This window comes from Rhagoletis zephyria, unplaced genomic scaffold (genome assembly GCF_001687245.7).
Source record: "Rhagoletis zephyria isolate East Lansing unplaced genomic scaffold, Rhagoletis_zephyria_1.1 Rzeph_scaffold_00054, whole genome shotgun sequence".
NCBI classification, from domain to species: Eukaryota; Metazoa; Arthropoda; class Insecta; order Diptera; family Tephritidae; genus Rhagoletis; species Rhagoletis zephyria.
In genome coordinates this window covers 249,184-270,775 of record NW_016157138.1, presented here as the reverse complement: position 1 = coordinate 270,775, position 21,592 = coordinate 249,184, and the positions used below count along the sequence as shown (strand labels likewise).

Below are 21,592 nucleotides of genomic sequence, written 5' to 3'. Positions count from 1 at the left end.
ATTTTCTGTAACAAATTCATGATTTCAATGCATAAACAATTTATTGGTATTTATATGCTGCGCTTTGACTTTTCCGATTGTTTTGCTTTTGTTTTTTTTTTCTTTTGGCTGAATGTTATTATTACAATTTTTTCATTGCTTTAGTAGATTGTGGCTATTTGTGTTGTTGGTTCAATGGTTTCACTTCACGACCGACTGCAGCAGGCTGCTTAACTAGTGCGCTCTCTAGTTGCCTAACTCACTGGTACGGTCATTCATTCCCACTCAAGGCAGTCCAGTTTGACTCGTACGAAGACATGTCACTGCAATGCAGACCAAATGCTTTGCGAAATCTAAATTGAAATAGATGAAATAATGAATTTTATTGCACATAAAAAGTAGTTTGTGCTGTAAGGGAAGTGTTTGATATGCTAATAAATGAGAGTTTAAAGGTTTGTAATAATTTTTATGAATTTATTTCGCTTTCAGTAGATAAAATTACAACGGAATTTCGTACATAGTTTGCTTTTTCGAACTCAATAACCGAAAATGTTGCTGTTCGAATAAATTGTTTTCGTAGTACTTTCGATCTCAATGTTCGAAAATTCGAAAGTCATGAATTATTCAAATGTGAAAAGCACGCTTTTAATTTTATGATTTTAACTTTAACCCCCAAAAATTAAAATATAAGAATTTCGAATTTTTCGAAATTAATGTTCGAAAATTCGAAAATCGTTATTTTATTGTGTCTCAAAATTAAGAAACTAATTTTCGAATTTTTCGAAGTAAATATTGGAAGATTCGAATAAGTCTTTTATTGTTAAATATTAAAAATTAATTAATTTCAGTTCGAAAAAAATGCCTTTTCAGGAATTACTTAAATGGTCAAATAATTCGTTGGAGCTTTCTTCTGATAGATGGTTTCGTGCACAGAAGTAAGTGGAGAAAGCTTTTGATACTTTTGCGCAGGGTTCAATCGCAGCTCACGACGTCCAGATATTTATGTATATCTACGTATTCTCTGGGTAGCGACCAAACACCCGTTTAGCAGCGAGCTAAAGTGAGAAGGCGAAAAACCTCGCGTGCGCTGGGTTTGAATGCCGTCGCGTTAAAACCCCTCCGAGTGAAAAACAAATATATGCCTCAGATGGACCGCCTTAAAATATTTACATACAAACATAAGCTTTCATTTTTATGTTAGTCCGAAGCGTGTAATGTAGCATATCCTTCCTATTTTTGGTCTGCTTTAAAAATGTCATGTTATTAGTATTTTTCTTGATTTAGAAATTTTCGAAGTTCAAGTTCGAAAATTCGAAGTTTGCATAAATCAACTGATTTTTAGTAGCTAAAATGTTTCGCTTTAACTACAAAGTACATTGTGTGAAAATGTTGCAAGTCCATGTTCGAAAGTTCGAAGTAACTAAAGTTTAAATGTTGTATACATAGTGACGTTTTTTTTTTTTTTTCTAAAACAGATATAAAAACTTCCAATGTGTCACTAAAAAGCTTTCTGTGCACAACAAGAACACAGCTAAGCACACAGTCAAATACTAAGTCCCAAAAAAAAATGTTTTTCCTTAGTCCAAACGAAAAATTCTTAGCGATAAAAAGTACATAAATTTGTTTACAATTCGAAAAGCAAATAAACCAAATAAAACAAAGCGTAAAATTTTATGTATGTATTTAGGTAGACGGCGAGAAAAAAACACAAAAACAAAAATAAAAACACCGCACTAAAAATACTAATCATTTGACCTAAATTCAAAACCATTAAAACAACTTCAAACTGTTGCTGCTGCTGATGATGATGATTTCGGCACCACGCTGCTATGTATTGCTAAGCACTGTTGTGGTTTTTGTTGTTGCAAAGAAAGACCATATTCATAGGCGCTGCATGGCGATAAGATTAGAACAACGGCCACAGAAATTCTAGTTTCATTAGAAATAAATGAGTGAATGCTTGCAGGCAACAACAACAAGACGTGTGAAAGGAAGCAAACATTTTGGAAATTTCGAATTTTTTCTGGTTTTTCGTTTGTTTTTGCTTTGTTTGAGAGAACAACAACTAGTATAATGCGAATCATTAATAAGGCATAAAACATAAGCACACGTGCTTACACACATCTTATACATACAAATGAGTTCATTTGTATTTATGTAGTTGTTGAATTTCATTGCTTTTGTTATGTTTTGTTCTTGTTTGATATCTAGGCTACTGTATACTATAAAGAAACATAAACCTTCAACTTGATTAACACCCAGGGATACCATATTTATATGTACATGCATGCAGCATTAGTTACGCATACGTTACGTAGGCTGAGAGACGCATTTACGTCGTACCCATCTACATACACTGGCGGCAGAAATAATAGACTCATCGTACTTTTAAGAATTTTGGCTATATTTATTTAGTTTATTTTATGTTAAATATCATTTTATAAAAACCTGGTAGTTATGCATCAAACATCACATAAATCCGATTTTCAAACCGTTGATTTTTAATAATTTTTTTTTGTTGACGGTGTTACGTATTTGTGGGTGCTCGAATTTTTTTTTTATATAGAAGACAGTGCCTAGCATCGTCAACAAAAAAATTGTCAAAAATCAATGGTATTTTCTAGCTACTTGAAACTAACATTTTATGATACTAAAATTGAATGGCATACAAAACTGCATACAAAAAAATACTTATTCTAAAAATTCTGAAGAAAAAGTTTAAACATTTTGGTGAAAATTTTTGTATAAAGTTTGAAAAGGGGATTTTTATAGCCTTTGTTGTATAGCTAGCCAGGCTTTATAATAAATATGAAATAAACCAAGGAATAATAGCCAAAACTCTTCAAAGTAATTTCTGCCGCCAGTGTACATACATAGATACAGCAGCAGGCAGACTTTTGTATGTTGTAGTATAATATGGAAGGTCTGAGTATATGACCTACTTTTAAAGCCTATAAATATTTTGAACATACTTACATACATATGTACTATATATATTCATGTACATATGTACATTAGACGGTACTAGAAAAAAAGTTCGCACTACACCCCTGAGCAGTTTTTTATTACAAGTTTCATTAACCTCAAGTACCTCGTTCTAGTACTTACCCACCAGATGTTAGTTTTTTTCTTTAGTTTTGACAGTAAACTAAAGCTCGCCAAAAATCATTAAACATATGCTAAGGAAGTCGTTCCATTCAGTGGGATCTCGAAAAGAATTTTTTTTGTTTCAAAGTTCATTCACCTCAAGTCCCCGTTTTAGTACCTACCTATCATATGTCAGTTCTTTTCACCCTAACGTAGCACCCAAATGTCAGTAAATTAAAGCTATCCAAAAATCATTAAACTTTTGCTACGGAAGCCTTTTATTATTCTAACAGATAAAAAAAATTATTGCCAAATGTAGGTGTCACCGAAAAATATAAAAAGGCGATGGTTCGGCCAAAAAGAACACATTCTTTCCTAATTGTCTTGCAAAAGTACTTTTAACTCGGCGAACTTATTTGTTTCCTTGTTAGCCGATACGATCTAATGTACATAACCAAACCTACATACATACATAAATTAATATGTAGGTATGTATTCATATACACCGCCTCAAAGGCTGACTAGAAACATTTGGAGGGAAATTTACTTGTCAAAGTCAATAGCACACGCGATCAGTAATTTTAAAGAAATGGGCACAGCTGAGAAATCTGATCTGATGAGATAGAAAATAGTCTAAAGTGAGGACATGAGAAGCGAGAATTCAAACATTATCAGCTACTAAGCATGTGTGTAGTGGCCATAGGAAACTAGGAAATTCGAATTTTCGAAATTTTCAAGAGCGGCATCTTTAATATTTTGCATCAGTGCTGCTATTATAAAGTTACTGATGACCAAAAATTTCACTATCGAAATCAAAGTTCGAATTTTCGAAGTGGCCGCATTACTATTGGAAGGAATGACGCTGATTTTGCAAAGGATTCCCAAATTTCAATTTCGCCTATTTGATATCTCGAGCTTTAAAGGTCTCTAAAAGCTCAAAGCTGTTATGTTAACTCAGCCCATAAATTGCAATCAAATAATTTATATATACAGTATTGGACATATCTATAGCACCCCCCTTTCAAAGCGATATTGTTTCCCACTTATGTTTAGTTATTTGTTTTTAAGAATTTTCAATTAAAATACAGTTCATTCTCTAACAAAACCCATATAAACCCATGTTTTAAACTTTTTAAAAGACCGCAAAAAAGCGCAACAAACTTTCCCTTAAATTTCAAACTTTTTTCTCAGAAGCTCTAGATTTTTTTTGAGTACACAGTTTTATAGCGCATTCAATTTTGCAAGTTTCAAGACGCTAAAGATTACCGTAGATTTTTGAGATTTTTTTTGTCTCATTTGCTTCCATATAACGACTAAACACAATTCATTTTTATATGGCAGAAACCCTCAACATCCTCGGCGAAAAAAATTCTAAAAAATCAACGGTAATTTTTAGCCACTTGAAATTTGCACATTATTAGTCTAAAATTGAATGGGCTATAATGCTGTGTATTCAAAAAAATTCTTCTGAGAAAAAAATTTGAAATTTGGGTGAAAATTTGTTGCACTTTTTTGCCGTCTTTTAAAAAGTTTTAAACTTGAGTTTATGTGAGTTTTGTGAGAGAATGAACTGTGTTTTAATTGAAAATTCTTAAAAATAAATAAATAAACATAAGTGGCAAACAATATGACTTTGAAATGGGGGTGCTATTGTATTGGCCAATACTGTATATACCCATCGATTTATCGAGAAGTTCTTAATTTTTGTAGCTCTCGAGCACAATGAATATTAACCAAAAAGTTTCAAAAGTTAAAATTTGAAAATTACTTAGTTATGTAATTAAAATTATCATTCTGAGGTTACTGGTGTAAAGCGAAAAAAGAGGCAATTGATGAAACTTTTAGGTTTCAAACCAAACCTACAACCGCATGTAGTAGAATAAGGAGAATGTTAATATTCATTTCATTTCATTTCAGTTTTTTTTTAAGTTAAACTTAAAAATTTCGAAGATCCCTTAAATTGCGGTAATCTAACATACAATTGATTTTTTTTTTTTGTCAAGAATTTTTGTTTTTAGAGATTAATGTTCGAAAACCCAAGCACGACCAAAACTAATATGTGGAGTTGAGACATTTATATAGTACGCAATTAGGATTAATGAACTTATCGAGCCTAACCGCCAAGAAGGCGTAAGCGACACTTTTTTCAACATTTTATTTTGAACTAGTAAATACCCGGCGTGCTTCACAGCGCCTTAAAAGTATTTTTGTGTTGTTTTATACCCGTATTATAATATTTCATTTATTTTATCAATTTAATTACATACAATTTTCAAGCAGGCGGCAACACTCCTCGAAAATATTTGCTGCAGTAAACTTTCCTAAACCTCTTCAGTTTGATACCCATACTTATCAATTAAATAAAATAAAAATTTACAAACATGTGGCAACCTCCACCTTGGCGGTTAGTGCTAGTTATGATCATTGCTTTTGCAAGAAATGTGTACAAACGTTACAATATACGAAATTTCAAACAAATACAATGTGCACAATCCTTTAAATAAGCACAAAAAATTGCGATTACCAGTTTATAAATATCGGCTTTTCCTAAAATTTTAGTCTTAAAAAATATTTGTATTTAATGTCGAAAATTCGGAGTTCCTACTAAATAAAAATAGTTAAAATTATCATTAGAAGGTCTGTTTATTTTGTTAAAAATTTAGAATTATTGGAGCCTTCCAATTTAATTTAAAAATCTTACTAAAAAATTCATAAATTAAAAAAAAAAATAATAATTCGAAAATATCGTTTAATATTAACGCAATTCAAATAATTGTTCTCTTCTTCTTTTGGAATACGTTCCAAAACTAGTATTTGATTTTTCCTCAAAATATTTTCGAGTTCTAAATCTCGAAATATTTTTCGAATAAATGATGAAGATTTCGAAATTAGTTTCAAAAACTCTCAAAACGCAATTCCGTTACAACTTAAGAAATATTCTTAAATCTTCGAAATTTCGATGTTATGTAAGCATATACGAAAACTTTCGAAATTAATTTCGAGAAGTTTCGAAAGGAAATTATAAATATACACGCTGTGAATATGTTCAAACCGTTTTCAATTTTCAATTATATTATATTTGAAAAATTAAAAAAAAAAAATTCGAAAATGTGCAAAATAAAAATGTTATAGCCTCATTCATAAAAAGTAAAGTAGCTTTACAAAAGGTTTGAAAAATGTATGAAAATGTCAATTTGTAAAGCTTTTTCAACCTATTTCATATTTTATGAATAAGGCCATTAATATTTTCATTCTGAAAGCATTGCACACTTGAGCTCATTTTCTCGACTTCGAAATTTCAAAATTATGATCGATTTTTTAAAAAACTAGTTTGGAGATAAAATTTTAACCGCACTATTAATGCAACAAATTAACAAAAATCATAAAAAAAATAATTAAAGAAAAATCTGCCTAAAAACGGGGGCTAGCAAAAATTGTGTTAACCTTTTTTACATATGTATGAACCTACATTTGCACTCTTGCTCTTACTTTTGCACTAGTCCACATTCCCACATACATATTTATGTATATAACTATGTATGTATGTATGTATGTATGTATGCATTCCTATGCCTCAAAAAGTGATCAGTCAGCATAATCGAATGTTTTCAGTTAAATAAAAAAAAAAAAACCAAAAGTTCTTCGTATGAAGTGTCACATTTGGCCCACTTTCCTACGAACACCTCATTTTGTTGCTACCTCAAACATATTTTCCTATCTTTCTAAACCAGCTAACGATCGAATATTTCACCTTAGAACAATTTTTCATTTTGATGGCAATGCTTTCAACCAGAAACAATAAAAATAAACGAAAACTACAACCAAAAGTAAATAAAAGCAAAAAGTTCTGTCACGACTGGTTGTGGGTATATTGATGATTGCCCAATTCGACATGAAATGCTCCACTTAAAATGACAGCGCCCACTTCGTTTCGTTTTTCTCTGCTTAGCAGTTCACAATGCGTTCCCTTACTCCCCTGCTTATCACTTTCTTCCAGTTGCCTTGCACAGCTATTAACCATACATAAATTTCATTTTCTTCCGGCTTAGCTGAGTCAACAACAACTGCAACAAAAACACCTTCACCTTTCGTTGCTGGCTGCTGGCTGTTCTGCGCGCACTCAAATTACCTCACCCACTACCTACTTAACAACAGTGTTTTTCTCTAAGTTTTCTTCATCGCTGCAGAGCACCTTAATTCATCAGGTTTTTTTTTGTTAATTTTCCAGCGGTTTTTTACATCCAAGAATTCTTTGTCGGCGTAATCTTCTCACTTGTGCTAATATATGTACGCTCAGCACTTATGCTTCTTCCGTTGTAGCTTTTTCGTTTACGCGTAATTTTCGTTTCGGTTTCTACGCTTAGGCAACTTTTCAAGTTCTTGGCAACTTTGTTGGTTGTCAAGCAACAACACGTTTTCTTCAACGCTCACGAATTAAAAATTTTGTTTTTGTATGTATTATGTAGCAATACACCGATCGCGATACGCTGTTGTGTATTTGTTTTTGCTTTTCTGTATTCATTCGAGCTGCTAAAAACAAACTGTCAAAATTGACCCAGAAATGTAGAACGTAAATAAATAGAGTAAATGAAAAAAAAAATGCTTTTTCGTGTGGGCGAATGGCATGATATTAAGTGTATTGTTGTTGCTATTCTGCCTTACCGGCAATTTTTGTTACCTTGCTTTTCTTCCTTTTTTTCTTTTCAGTTTTTTTTGTTGTTCTTTGTTTTTTAGTTGTGTATTTCGAAACTGCGGCCGTGCCACTTGCCTCCAATTCTGGCTATGCATAGCTTATCTGTTTCTTCTTTGTACTTTTTTTATTTGGAAAACTTCCCCCAAAAAAAAAAAACTCACATTCCGGTGTTGATTTATTTTTATGAAATTAATCTTCTTTCGAAACGATATTGAAAATTTCAGCAACAGCCATGACATCGATTTCGTTGAAAAATCTTTATTTAATTTGTTTTGAGATGTTTATGTACGTTGGGGAAAATGTATGTCAGCTGTGAGAAGATTCTTAGGGGCATGACTCAGCCAAATTTGAAAACATTTAATTTCGAAGAACATTTGCAAACAAAAAAAGGTCCACAAGAGCAGTTTTGTTTGCTAATAAATATTTAATTTTTCAACTGATTTACAAAATAATTGTGGCCGACATCAGATTCCTATCCGATAACAGTGTGGTTTTATTTCAAAAGCCTTTTGTTAAATACCTGGAGCTGGATTCTGTAACTATGAGAAAATGTAGTGTACACCGAGTGCATAACTCACAACGACAAACGCACCGATCCAAATACTGTGAGTTTTTCGGAAGAGAAGTGTACACAATTTTGACAGCTAAAACTCATTCTCACGCTTCGTGAACAGTGGGCCAAAAGACTGAAAACGTGGCCAAAAAGCAATGTTATGTTAATCTAGATACTTTGAAGTATGCAAAAACAAAATACTATGACATTTGAAACATTTTGTTTTGTTCACAACAAATTCAGTATCCATAAAATCTGAAAAGGCGTTTGTAAGCTTTAATTATGAAACAATTTTCTTTATTTTTTTAATAGATTCTAAAACTACAGATCTAGCTCTTGAATTTGTTTAAATTATCAATAATGGCGTTTTCGTTTCTACAAGAAATTTTGCCTCTTCATTGCCCTCTCCTTAGTATTTGTGCGTAGAGGACACTGAGAAGGCAACATTTTCCAGTAGAAAAGAAAACACCATAAGTCGGTACTGTAACAAAATATATTGACAATTATTTTTTGTTGTTGACAATTATTTTTCGTAATAAAAATTACATATTTAAGTAAAGTACACTATTCCGAATATCTTCACTGCTGGCCACCGCTGTTTAAAAAAAAAATATATATATATGAACTATTTTATAGTCAAAGATATGCTCATTAGTTAAAATCGGCGGATATTTTGCGCTTTTTTTTTATTTATTATTTAATTTTTGCAAAAAAAAAACGGATATGGGTCTACGAACATGTACTATACACGGCGTATGAGCAACCTTCCTTGTCATATTTCATACAAATAACGAGGGCTAGGAATCTCATGCAAACGCATGTTTTTATTGGACATCTTCAAATGGAAATTAATAAGATATCTTTACGAATCATGAAATTTCCTTTGTGTGATTTAAAACCATTTAAATTTAGTGCGACATGTCCTCGTAAAAGGAAAATCCATCCAAGAGATGCTGGTACAAATGCCATAGAAGGGACCTTAACTTTGTAGTGGAAGGAGGACTTTTGCGCAAAGTACAGAAAATAGTTCCGGGGAACCAGTGAGTTGCTAAAGAAATAGCCAGAATCTTAATCTGGAAGAATCCTCAACACAGAGATGTGACCAAGTTAAAAAGCAATATTTTCAGGGACGGCATAGAAAAATCTAAAGGAAATCCTTTAAGTGATCTTCCTTCATTTGGGGTTGCATCCCATTTTCTAAGACCTCCAATTAGTTCTCTGTGCTTTGTTCGAAGTTTATCAATAAGACCAAGTTTTTTTTAAGTCAATCCAATATAAATTCTATAACCTTCATTTACATTCGCAAAAAAGAATCTTCAAGACTTACCTTCTTACAGCGGCTATACACTCCATAATATTTCTACGAAATGCTTAAAACTGTTATTTTTAGAAGAAATATCGACACTTATAACAAATTGCTTGTTTACTTCTGCTTCACATAATGAGCCGACTACAGCTTAGCGGCCTTAGTGGCATCAAATTTGCATATCCAAGCATACACATACATACTCACATAAATATTTATGCATATTATGAGTAGTGTGATCTTTCTCGCTTGCCATTCAGTTATTTACTATTAGTTGATGTTTTTTTATTACTTTTTCGCAATTTAAAATTTGCTACGGGTGGTTTTCTAACAAATTTTATTATTGTTTTGCCTTCACTGTCGATATTTGTTGACTAATTTTATTCAACAATTTTTGCAATCATCTTTCTTTGCTCCATCTAATTTATGTTGGCTGGTTGTTTTTTTGTTTTAGTTTTTGCGGTATTCACAACAAAAACATAAATATAAAAAATCCATTATAATTTTCAATGTCAAAGTTATGCCAATTAACATAACGGTAAGGCAATACAAAGTGATTTTAAATGGTTTTGTTGGCGGAGATAATCGCGGGTCATAAATTACGATGGCAGCCGCATGAGGAAGCGAAATAGCTGTTGTAAATTTTGTTAACTGTATTAGGCTAGCGGGGAACAACTACGACTTGAAATACATAAGTAGACACGAGAAGGAGAAACAAACGCAAATTGGACTCAAGACTATCACTGCGTCGGGACAACTGAAAGCATTTTTCCGTCATCCAACCACATTTTAAATATCAGGGTCACCTCTCCAAGGCTTGGTTAGGTTACAAGGGCTTGTGTGGAGAATTCCACACTATCATTCGGAGAGAGAGCCGGGAACACTAATTTTCATTACTGGGTTCCTTTATCAAAGAAAAATGCAAGGATATATATCCCAAACGAAAAAGGAAAGATCCAAGAACTCCATCTACTATCTACGCTAGACAGGTGAAACAGCACGGACCCAGATATTTGTGTCGCAAGCCTGCTGTTGTCGACTTCGTGCCACGACATCGGCGCAGGGAGAGATCAATTGATTCCTCCTTTTTCTATGGGCAAGAGTTTCTACGATGTGGGCGCGCTGGTTTTAACCATCCTTGGAGTATAGATGCGTTCGCAGACAGTATTGTGATAACTTCTCTCGAAAATACAAATCTTTTTGCTCGACTACTAACAACTTCTAGACACTAAAACTTCTTCAAATGGCGCAGAGCCTAGTAGGATCACATATGTAGATACTTCCGAACCGCAATCAGTGAAACCGTTATTTCGTAAGATCAAAGACGTTGTTGTTGTTGTAACAGCATACAAACTCTCCAGTGTCGGTCCAGTCGAGCAAATACGTTCTTGTCGTTATTGCAACAGTCTACAAATTACCTAAATAGTTTTCGAAAATTATGCTAGAGTGACAAACCTTGGCCAGATATGAATCTGGGCCGTTTCGATTTCGTAGACCTGATTGCCGTGGGTACGGAGCAAAGACGTACTTTCCTGCGCTGAATAAACCTTTGGCGATCATAAAATCGAAAAGCTGATAACTCTATCAGCATGTGATATATTCTGATTTCAGCTTTTATCGCGATGTCCAGTTACCCAAAAACCTGCATTTTTCGAATGCATTAGCAAGCGCAGAATGAAAGCACTGTTCAACCTACCAAGGCAGAGGCTTGAAGCGCTTTGTACTTCTATCTAGGTTAGGTTGGACATTAAGCTGGGTTGGTGTGGATAGCATTAGATTGGATTGGATTTAATGGGATAGCATTCGATTGGACTGGTTTGAAACGTCATCGGTTTATTGCTCCTATGGTTGGTGTTCCGTTACTAGCCCAACAGAAGACAGTAGGATCTTCATTCCACAGGAGACTTCGGTAAGATCGGATCATTTACGTACATAATTTTTTCACTCTACCAACGTCTACTTAAACATTCTCCGCCAATGGCTGCTAGGTGCAGAAATTTGTATTGTAGGAAAGTCCTATTCTTTCCGAATGCTTGCTGCAATTCTGAGTGCTTCTATCCTTTAACTATTAAGCAAATCCAAGATTTTCATCGTGGTAAAGTCAGGCCAATGTTATCGTGATATTTTATAAGTCTGGGCATCTAACCACCTCTGTTTAGCCAGTACAAGGGTATATATTAAAAGAGTAACCCAGTGTCACCGCACTGGCCAAACTTTGTTCCTTGCCTTGCCTTCGAGTCTTCAAGGATGCCATGAACTTCCGTTTGAAAGATGGTTTTGTACTTCCCCAAACAAAGTCTCAGAACAACGCCGAGTTCCTCAGAGTAGCCTGTCGCTCCCACAATACAATCCGCCTCCGATCCGTCAGTATATAGAGATACAGCCGCTCTATAGGAAACTCGATCTCTTCTGCTTTCTCTAATGTATATTAATCGCATTTAGAAGCCACAGCTAAAGTATCAATCTGCAACAATGTGGTATGTCGTCCTTCCTAGTTACATTTCGTTACTGATACCATTCTCGAAATATTTATTCGCCTGACTCTCTGAGTCCGATCCACTTATTTCAGGTGAATATCGGTAGGTATCAGCTTGGGGGATGGCATTTATTGCTTAGTTGGGCATCACCCATTACTCCTAGGTCTGCTACCCTTTGCTTTGATATGGAGTACCACTTTAGCTTTCTCAAGAAAAATTAAGTTGTTGTCCTTTTAGGTATCGGGGCTGCGACAAGAAGCTTTGACTTGAGTACTCAAGATCTTGTATTCACTAGACCCCTAGTCTATGCAAAGCCAATTGCAATAATTATTCGTTGAGCCGAAAATCTAAAGCGCCAATTTACCAGTCTATTCGTTTGCTTGAAAACCACAGTGTCATATTACCCACCTAAGTTCAGTCTGATTCCTCTTCTGTGGTGGAATTTAGCCCCAGCCCTCACTACTGGCTAGGTTTTGAGAAGCTACAAGCTCATATCAGGTAATTTTAGTTGAATTTTAAATTTAATGTCACTGTGGATTCTGATCGGGTATAAGCGATACCAGCTCCCGATTACCTAAACCTCTACTTAAAAGCGTAGGAATATTTACCGTACAGCGTGTAAGGGAATATGAGGTCTTCCTTCTCCCGGAGCCGTGCAGCAAGAGATATTTGACAATGTCTTCACCAAAACTTTCTGGATCTCTGCACTGCTTTCCTCCTTTCATCCAAACGAGGCCCTTGGTATGTAGCCATACTATTACACTTCTTCCTGCTTGGCCTATTCGAAATAGACTCCTACCTCAAATAGGATTTTCTGGCAGTTTTTTGTGAGGTGCTTGGAACTACCTTGGCTTAATAAGTAGCTCTTTCTTACTACAATAGATCTTTCTTTCTACAATGGATCTTTCAATAGATCTTTTTAACTTATCTGTTCAAATATCTTGAGAATTTTAATTTGCCAAGCAGATGACAGCCACCGCCAATTCCTAGCTTCATATCTTCAGTAGCCGTTTAGCTTTTTGGGTAATACCCCAAAAACTTCTGACTAAAAGAGCTTCAGGATTTTTTCCAGAGGAAATATCAGGCCCGTAACCAAAAAACGGAATAGGAAAATTCAAACTCCACATAAACCACACCGTAAATTTACCATATTGTTATCTAATGGACCAATTGACGGACCTGAATTAAAGTCCATTCCTTGGTCACCTTCTTTAAATACTATTCTGCATTACCCCACTTGCCATCACATTGCTATTAACAAACACTCTTCTGACCACCTGCAACAATCACTGCGATTGCAGATAAGGCCATGACAACCATTAGCAGACAGTAACCTTGAAAGGTTCCATAACAACATAAAATGCATGTAAAATGCTTCCATCTATGTAACGCTCCATGTGCGATTGGTGCGGCGATAAAGCGAGCGACAGCAATAAAAGCCGCACCCTGTATTGAAATGGTAATGAAAATTGCTTTTTACCAATCGCCACACACTCGACTCGACGCTGGCTGGTGGTGGTGTTGGACGACATGCTTGACATGCATGCCTGCATGTATGCAAATCTGCACACGATGTACCGTTATTAAGTTAATATATTACTAATTAGCATATTAGCATAAACGGCCACCCGCTTAGAACGTGCACAAAACAATCAACAATCAACAACAGTAGCCGCAACCGAAATCGAGAACGCGAACGCGAACGCGTCGCATGATCGTTGTCTAAAAGCGCCGCAGCACGCTTGCAATCGATAGTCGCTGATTTGACGATTTCGCAGTGCTGCCACCTGTTATGGCCAAGTTGTCTGCTCGCTAAACTCTCACCGCCACCGCACTGCTATTGTTGACGGCCAAGCGGGCAAGAATTGTTCTTGGCGCATGCGCGCGCACCAGCTATTTGCACAGTCACTTAATGCGCCGTGGTGCCGTTGGTCAGCGCCGACAGTATCCTTGGACTTGGCTGCCAATTTATTTTGTATGGCTAGCGCAAAAATGACTCGCACAGCCGCTATTTCAATTCCAGTTGTTTCTGTGCAATGTTCTTGCTGCTGCTGCAGCTGCTACTGTTGGCGCTGTCGCCGCCACTGTCACAAGCAATTTGGTATGTAACCTTCAGTCGGCGGTGGCGTTGTAACGCGTTCTGTGCATTTTTGCTGTTTGTTTGCTTGTGCTTTTTTTCTTTTTAATACTTTTATTTTTATTGCAAACTCTGCTTTGCGAGAATTTATACTCAAGAATTTCCATAACCTTTTTGCGTCTTACTTACCCACACATCTCTTTTGTTTTTAGTCTTTAGTCGCTCTGCAATCTCTTTCGGTCGCTCAACTCACAAAAACACACTCACTTCGCATTTCATTTTTGTGCACATTTTGACACAGACTTTCGCATTGCGATAGTTGTTAATTGCGTCGCGCACATTTCCATAGTTTTCAATTAGCATCTGCGCATGCGCACAACTCGTATCGCTGAGCTAACAACCCACAAGTCGGCGCGTTGTTGCAATTTGAGCGTCAATCAGCTGCTGTGCTTTCGACGCGCGCTCTCTTACACTCTCACTTGCTCAATGGCAGCAATCGATAGTGCGTCTGTGTGTCTGTTTTTTTATGTCTCATTCGCCGCCCGAAGACAAAATGCGTCAACCGATATTTTCATATCATTTAAACGCGACTTTTCATTAACTTAGCTGGTGAATTTTTTGTACTTTCGCACGCAACGCGGCATTTTTTGCGCAGTGAGCTCTTCGTATTTTTTTTTAAGTTTTCTAGAGCGCGTGTGTTTGAGAAAAGTGTGAAAAGTACGTGTTCTGAAAATAAGCAGAGCGACCGGATTATTTATTTACCCAAAGGTGATGTGTTGCGGCTAAACGGAAACTAACAAATATTGAAAATCATTGCAAATATTTCTTTTACAGCTAAGACCTAAACCAATGAAAAATGTTAACTAATTATCTGCTTTACTTTCTTTTATTGCAGGCCTTTTGGGTAATGACGCGGGCATTTCTTTTGCAGCGTTGGATTTTCTTTTTATAAGGTGAGTAGCAAAAACTAACAAATTAATATAGAGCTAAAATAACTTGGTCCGAAGACATGAGACTCCGCTAGTTATGAGATTTGTTCATGCCGATTAGCTCCTTATTTTAAACGATTGAACTATGGAAGGCAGGAAATATAGGAACATAAATGTCTGTCAGTCCAAGACCGGCGAAACGCACAGGTTCTGTCTCCGTCGACAATCCATATAGGCACATTTAGAAATGCTTCGTTTATCGTCATCGCTTCGCATCCTTACCCAAATTGCTCTTCGTGATTGTTGGGATCGATTACGTCAATATCGCAAACAAACGTCAGAAATGTGGTGTCGCCCTGAGAACTTTCTTCTATTCCGGCGGAGCTAGTGGTATCTAGTTAGACGGGCAGTTATACTCTGCCAAAGAGTTCACTCGGAGGCTACATACGGGCATTGCGATGCTCAGTAGAGGATTTCCCACAGTTGCGCTCTTACATGTCTTTAAACCAAACTTATTTCCTGTCGAATTCAAGTTGGATAGGTCCCCCAAAAAGTCACCCCACATAGGCTCTTCAACGGAATGTACAGAAGTTATAAGGAAAGTGCTGTGTAGAAGGTGTGCCTCATATCTATAGCTTCTACATTAACCGGGTTCAAGGTTCCGAGCCTGGCGGGCATATGACAAATGGTCCACTGTGACTTCTTATTCTGGTGGGAAGTCCAACGTTTAAAGCGGCCATGATAATTGAGTAGAGCTGCGTACTACCACTCCGTAGGACCTGGGTTCGATCCTTTGTCCCAGCAACACCTAAATTCGAAAAAGGTGTAAAAATTTAGGATCCTTCCATTGTGTGCCAAATTTGAGGAAAAGCTGGGCTAATCACTTAGCAAAAAGTTAGCGCCAAAATATTATTATTATCAAACCCATGTCCTTAGTGCATCGAATAATGAGCACAAATGAAGGCTTGACATGCCAATCCTATCTCAGTTCTATTTCTCACACACTCGTCTACTATCGCGGGTATACTAAATTTAGACATCGCAGCCAATCGGCGACTGATTTTCTCATTTCTTTCGCATTGATTTTTTAATTTCCTGGCAACCGCCGATGGTTAGAAAGCTAATTTCTAGTATTAGGCGCCTGCGAAAGGGTCGCTCTTCGTCCATAAACCATATCAACTCCGCGCCGCTGTACCTCAGCTTAGCTCAGCTCGCGTCTTAACCTCTTTAAAATGTTGGAAAAAAACCAACTGAAACCGCAAGGTGGTTCTGATCCCTTAAATGCCGTTAAAAATTAATATCTTGCCAGTTTCTCTCAGTGAATTGGATGAGGTCAATTCTACATTAGTCCGGTAGTCAGCATAGGGTTTCCATATTTGCCACCAAGAACTTAATAGTGTCATATTAGTGCTACACAGAATTCCTCTCCCGCTGGGTTTTCTGGGAAGATACCTATATATAAGTGCCACCTTTAATCCTTTATCAATAGCTAGGCAGGCCCAGTTCGAGATTGCTAGTGCCTCAGCGTGAAGCATGGCAGGCCGTTTGTTCTTTGCAAATTAAAGTTCTGTTCCCGGGTTTTAATTACCATCACCCGTTCTGTCATCAAATTTTGTAAGGATTGCTATGCAATTCGGCTAATCATAAGGAGTCAATTTATCCACACTTCCCATTCTGGTAGTTTAACTTGGAAATCTCTTAATCTTTCCCACCTAGCAATCATATCACGAATACTCTTTTGATGTCTACTCTATGATAATGGAATTTTGAACAAGTTTCCTTCATTCCTTCAATAATTTTGTTTCAGACAACCGCAACTCACTCGAGGCTGCTGCCGCCTAGTCAAAAATTATGAATAGCAGTCTATCCAAGAAACTTTTTCTGACCCACAATTGCGCAAGTTTTCAGTGATCCTGTAATCGGGAGAGGTGCAAGCCTTTTCAGTGCTTTTAGTCATAAACTCTGGAAGTGTAAACCAAAAATTCACAGAAAACCCTGCTGTAAGGCTACTTTATAGACCTTGACCTCCGGTCCTACGCTTGATCTAAGAGGTTTCTACAAGCCCACATACCTCGGGCGGCATTACATCTAGATGAAACTTCCAATTAAGCCTCCCTTTATATCTAATTTCGTTCGTGTATTACAGCACTCACTACTGATTGCGGACTTCTAATAAGAACTTTGGTACACAAAATATATTCTAGAATTCCACGGACCAGGCATTTATCCTTCATCTTACCGTGTCATATAGAATTAATTTAACCTCTAAAAGCTCGATTGCAGCGGAAGCCACCATAACTGGTGGGAGCATTTAGAATTTAGGTTTAGTGAGATAATTCTGTGTGCATACTAAGTGAAAAAAACATTAGATTCAGTTGGTCAGTATATACTTACATATAATATGATCGAAGAAAAGTTTGCCGTAGTAAAACATTCAAGACTGCCGGCTGCGAACATCAAAGCACAGAATATTTTCTTTATACTACGTAAAGCGATATGTGAATATGTACTCATAATATAAACGAGAAGAATGCAAGAAATAATCAATGGATTTATAAGATTCCGCTATGTGGGAGTAATCTGATTCTTTAGGGTGTAGCACTGTCATATCTAATAAATTGTTAAATAAATACTTGTAAACATGTAAATACCTTTTCTAGATAGCGAGTCACTGTCTGCTATTGCGGTTACGAAAGCGGAAGTATAGATTGTTGTTAAACAGTTGTTGTTTGGGTTTTTATGCATTTGTGGACGCCACACAAATGCAACGGCAGTAGAAGGAATTTGCATTTTAACAACGAAAACAAAAGCAAAAAAAACACAAAAATGATTGAGAATGTGAAACATAAAATGTTGATTTTTACAATCGCGGCGATTAAGAAGCGAAGCAATAAAAAATTGAGGCTTAAAAAGAATATATATACATAGACGTATTTACATACATACATAGATGCACATTTTTGTATGTAAACGCATAAGCGTGCATATGTACACATAGCATTAGATTTATGTAATTTGAAATGAAGAAAATCGCAAAGGCGGCAAGTGGCATGTAAACAAAGAATAACAACAAAGCTGCGTCTATTTCTGTTGGGCTGAGAAATGCATAGCCAATAAAGGAGTAATAAAACATTTTCGTTTAGTAGATATTGTATCGGCGGGTATAAAAAAATAGCAATTAACAAGTACTAATTACAAAAACAATAGCAATGAGAAAAGTAAAAATAGAAAAAGTAGAAAAAAAATAAATCAAAAATAAAAATAAAACAAAATAATAAAAAACAAATAAAAAATTAAAAAAAATAAGTAAATAAATTAAATGTAATAAATAAAACTATAATTAAATTTAACAATATAACTAAAATAAAATAAATAACAAAATATGACAACTAAAAAAAAAAACTAAAACAAAATATAAGCTATTAAAAAAACTTTAATAAACAAAAACAAAATAAAATAAAAAATATTAAATATAAAACAAGATTAATAAGATACAAGAAATAAAACAAGAAACAAAAAAATTATAACAATTGAACATTTTTAAAATTAAGTAAAGTAAAATAAAATAAAACGAAATGAAGTAAAGCACAACGAAAAATATGAAAAAAACACAGTAAAAAATAAAACAAACACGATAAATTTAATAGAAATAAAAGAAAACCTATAATATGTACATACATACGTTAAAAGATAAAAATATTAAGAAAGTAGAAGAAATAAAAATTGAAAGAAAAATGTAATCAAGAAGAATTAAATCAATAAATTTAAATTTAAATTTAAATAAATTAAAAATATTTAAAAAAGTATTGCTTTAATTTAAACATGTAAAACCATCAAAACAAAATAAACAAAAAAGTTAAACCAAATTAAATAAACCGAAACATTACCAATTAAAAAAACTGAAATAATTTAAAAATACTAAAAAAAGTATTGTTTTAATTTAAAAATGTATACAAAATTAAAACAAAAAAATAAACGTAAAATTAACAAAAAACAAACAATAGAATAATTAGTATATCAGAAAAATTACAAGTAAAAATATTAGGTAAAATAAAAATTAAATAAGAGTAAAAAATAAATAAATTTAACCACGTTGTACTTCATTGCACACTATCTATTTTCACAATGTACATACATACATATGTATATACAAATTCAATAATAAAATAAAATAAATTCAAATAAAACCAAAATAAAATAATCATTAACACAAATAAAATAAAGTTAAAAAAATCTTATTATAAAATAAAATAGAGTACAATAAAAGATACGAATACATTAATAGCAAAGTTAAAAAATCTAAAAATAAAAACAAAAAATATAAAGCATAAAATTTTATAAATTAAAAAGGTAAAAAAATAAAAACCTAAAATAAATCAAACAAAAAATCACATGAAAAATAAATAAATAAAATTATATTTAGTCAAATAAAATAAAACGAAACAAGGTAAAATAAAAAAATTTCAAAACTTAAATTACAAAAACAAATAAAATCAAAAAATAAAACGAAATGAAATAAAAAATTGTTTAAATGATTAAAATAAAAGAAAAAATAAATAAAATAAAGTTGAAAAAAAAACAAAATAAATTTAATCAACATAAGTAAAGACTTTGAATTAATCGCTAAGCAGAGTAAACAAAAACACACTTAAAGTGCATGGAGCAGTGCAAAAAAAACGTTGACAGTGAACATTAAAACGACTGTCTATGTCAATAATTGGTTGTCTGTGGCTATTCGCATTGCAAATAAAACAACTTAATCAATCTTAGTGATAACAGCAACAAAAGCGACTGCAACTTGCGTATAAATTCATACATACTGCGAATATGCCTATATACGTATACACATACATACATATGTGTTTTCGAACATGTATGTGTATGTGTAAGTAGCATTGTTGTTGTAAAATTGAGTGACGAAGTATAAAACCCGGCGCAGCGTGGTGCAGCTGAATAATGCATAGTGTATATGGGCATTTCCATCGGAAGGTCTACCGCGAAAACAATAAATAAAATAAGTCATACATAAATATGTCTAACGTATTTATTTATTTGCCAATTTGTTTGCTCTTTACAATATATACTGCTTATTTAGGCAGAAATATTTTTGCGAAAAATTATCTCGCTAGATGGTGCCAGGATCGACATATTTGGAAACCCCGTATTCATGGTACGATTTGTTTCAAATTTGGCGTATGCAGTTGAAACAAAATAAGTCATAGATTACCAAAAAATTTACCCCGAATCGGCGCTAAAATCGTTCGGCATAAAATTCACGTTTTCTTTGCGTTAAAAATTCGTTTAACAAAAATATCAAAATGGAATAAGATGTACCATGCAACGTGCCCCGTGCGCCAGTGATTAAAATTAAATTTAAAAAAATTCAAATAATTTTTGGGCAAAATCAAAACCATAACATTCCTAAACTAGACACATTGAAATATTGCCTCAGGTTTTGCTGAAATAGGCGTTGGAATTGATGGCCGCGAGAACCACTTCTGTTTTTGTCACATATGAATGCCTTGGTTTTTTTACAATTATGTTGAAAAACGAAAAATTTCCCAAAATCAAATTTAGTATCAATTATATTGCCAAATTGCCTATTACCAAAAAAAAAAAAAACTTTTAAATTAAGTTTTCTTCAGTTTGAATGTGTACGATGGTCACGTTCGACACGATGGAAATGCCCACATGTACTATATGTTTGCATGTGCATAACTATTAAACGAAGCCGAACAAAATTCGTCTTAGGGTAGGTCACAGTGGATTGATTGCAAAGTTTTGCTTATGAAGTTTATCGGATATTTGGAAATTTTATTTCAATAAACTGTTTGGTTCAAATTTTTTTTTTACCTCGAAATATACTAAAATATCGAAATATGTATCGAGCCCTAAACGCCAAAAAGACGTAAGCGTACTTTCCTCGAAATTTTATTTTTGATGCAGAAATGCATCTAGATAGATGCTCTCGGAATATTTCAGTTTCAAAATTGAAAAAAAAAAATTTCGCTTACATCTTTTTGGCGGTTAAGGCTCGATATACATAAGCCATTAATTATATAAAAATTCCTTTTTTATATTTTTGTGTAAAATTTCTTCTTTGTATTAACACCATTTTGCTAAGAAAAAAATATAAAATAACCATTTTCATCAATCTGCCACAAAGCTTTTAGATAGATGAATATAGTTTGTATTAATAATTTAAATTAATAAAGTACAGACTGTGATTTCTGCGAAAAAAACTTCTCCTCAAAAAGAAAGAGTTACAGTTTTTAATATTTTTAACCGACTTCATCAAAAGGGGAAAAGTTATCAATTTGTTGGAATATATTTTTTTTATGTATGTTACCGCATAACTTTGGACCACGTTAACCGAATTCTATAATTCTTTTTTAAATTTTAAAATTTTTTTGCTTAAAAATTACTTGTATTGTAAAATATTAAAAAAAGGTACTTCGTTCTTCCTTAAAAGTCTCGGAAAAGGTTTCAAT

General features: G+C 34.1%; 1 protein-coding gene across 1 annotated transcript in view; it reads left to right on the top strand.

The window, feature by feature from the left end:
• LOC108368844 (homeobox protein 10-like) overlaps positions 1 to 15,088 on the top strand; it is a 323,531-nt gene extending 308,443 nt beyond the window's left edge. Inside the window, exon 5 of the mRNA XM_017623781.1 lies at positions 15,068 to 15,088. The gene's annotated coding sequence lies outside the window, so the exon portion shown is untranslated. The remainder of the gene's footprint in view (positions 1 to 15,067) is intronic.
• The last annotated feature ends 6,504 nt before the right edge of the window (positions 15,089 to 21,592 follow it).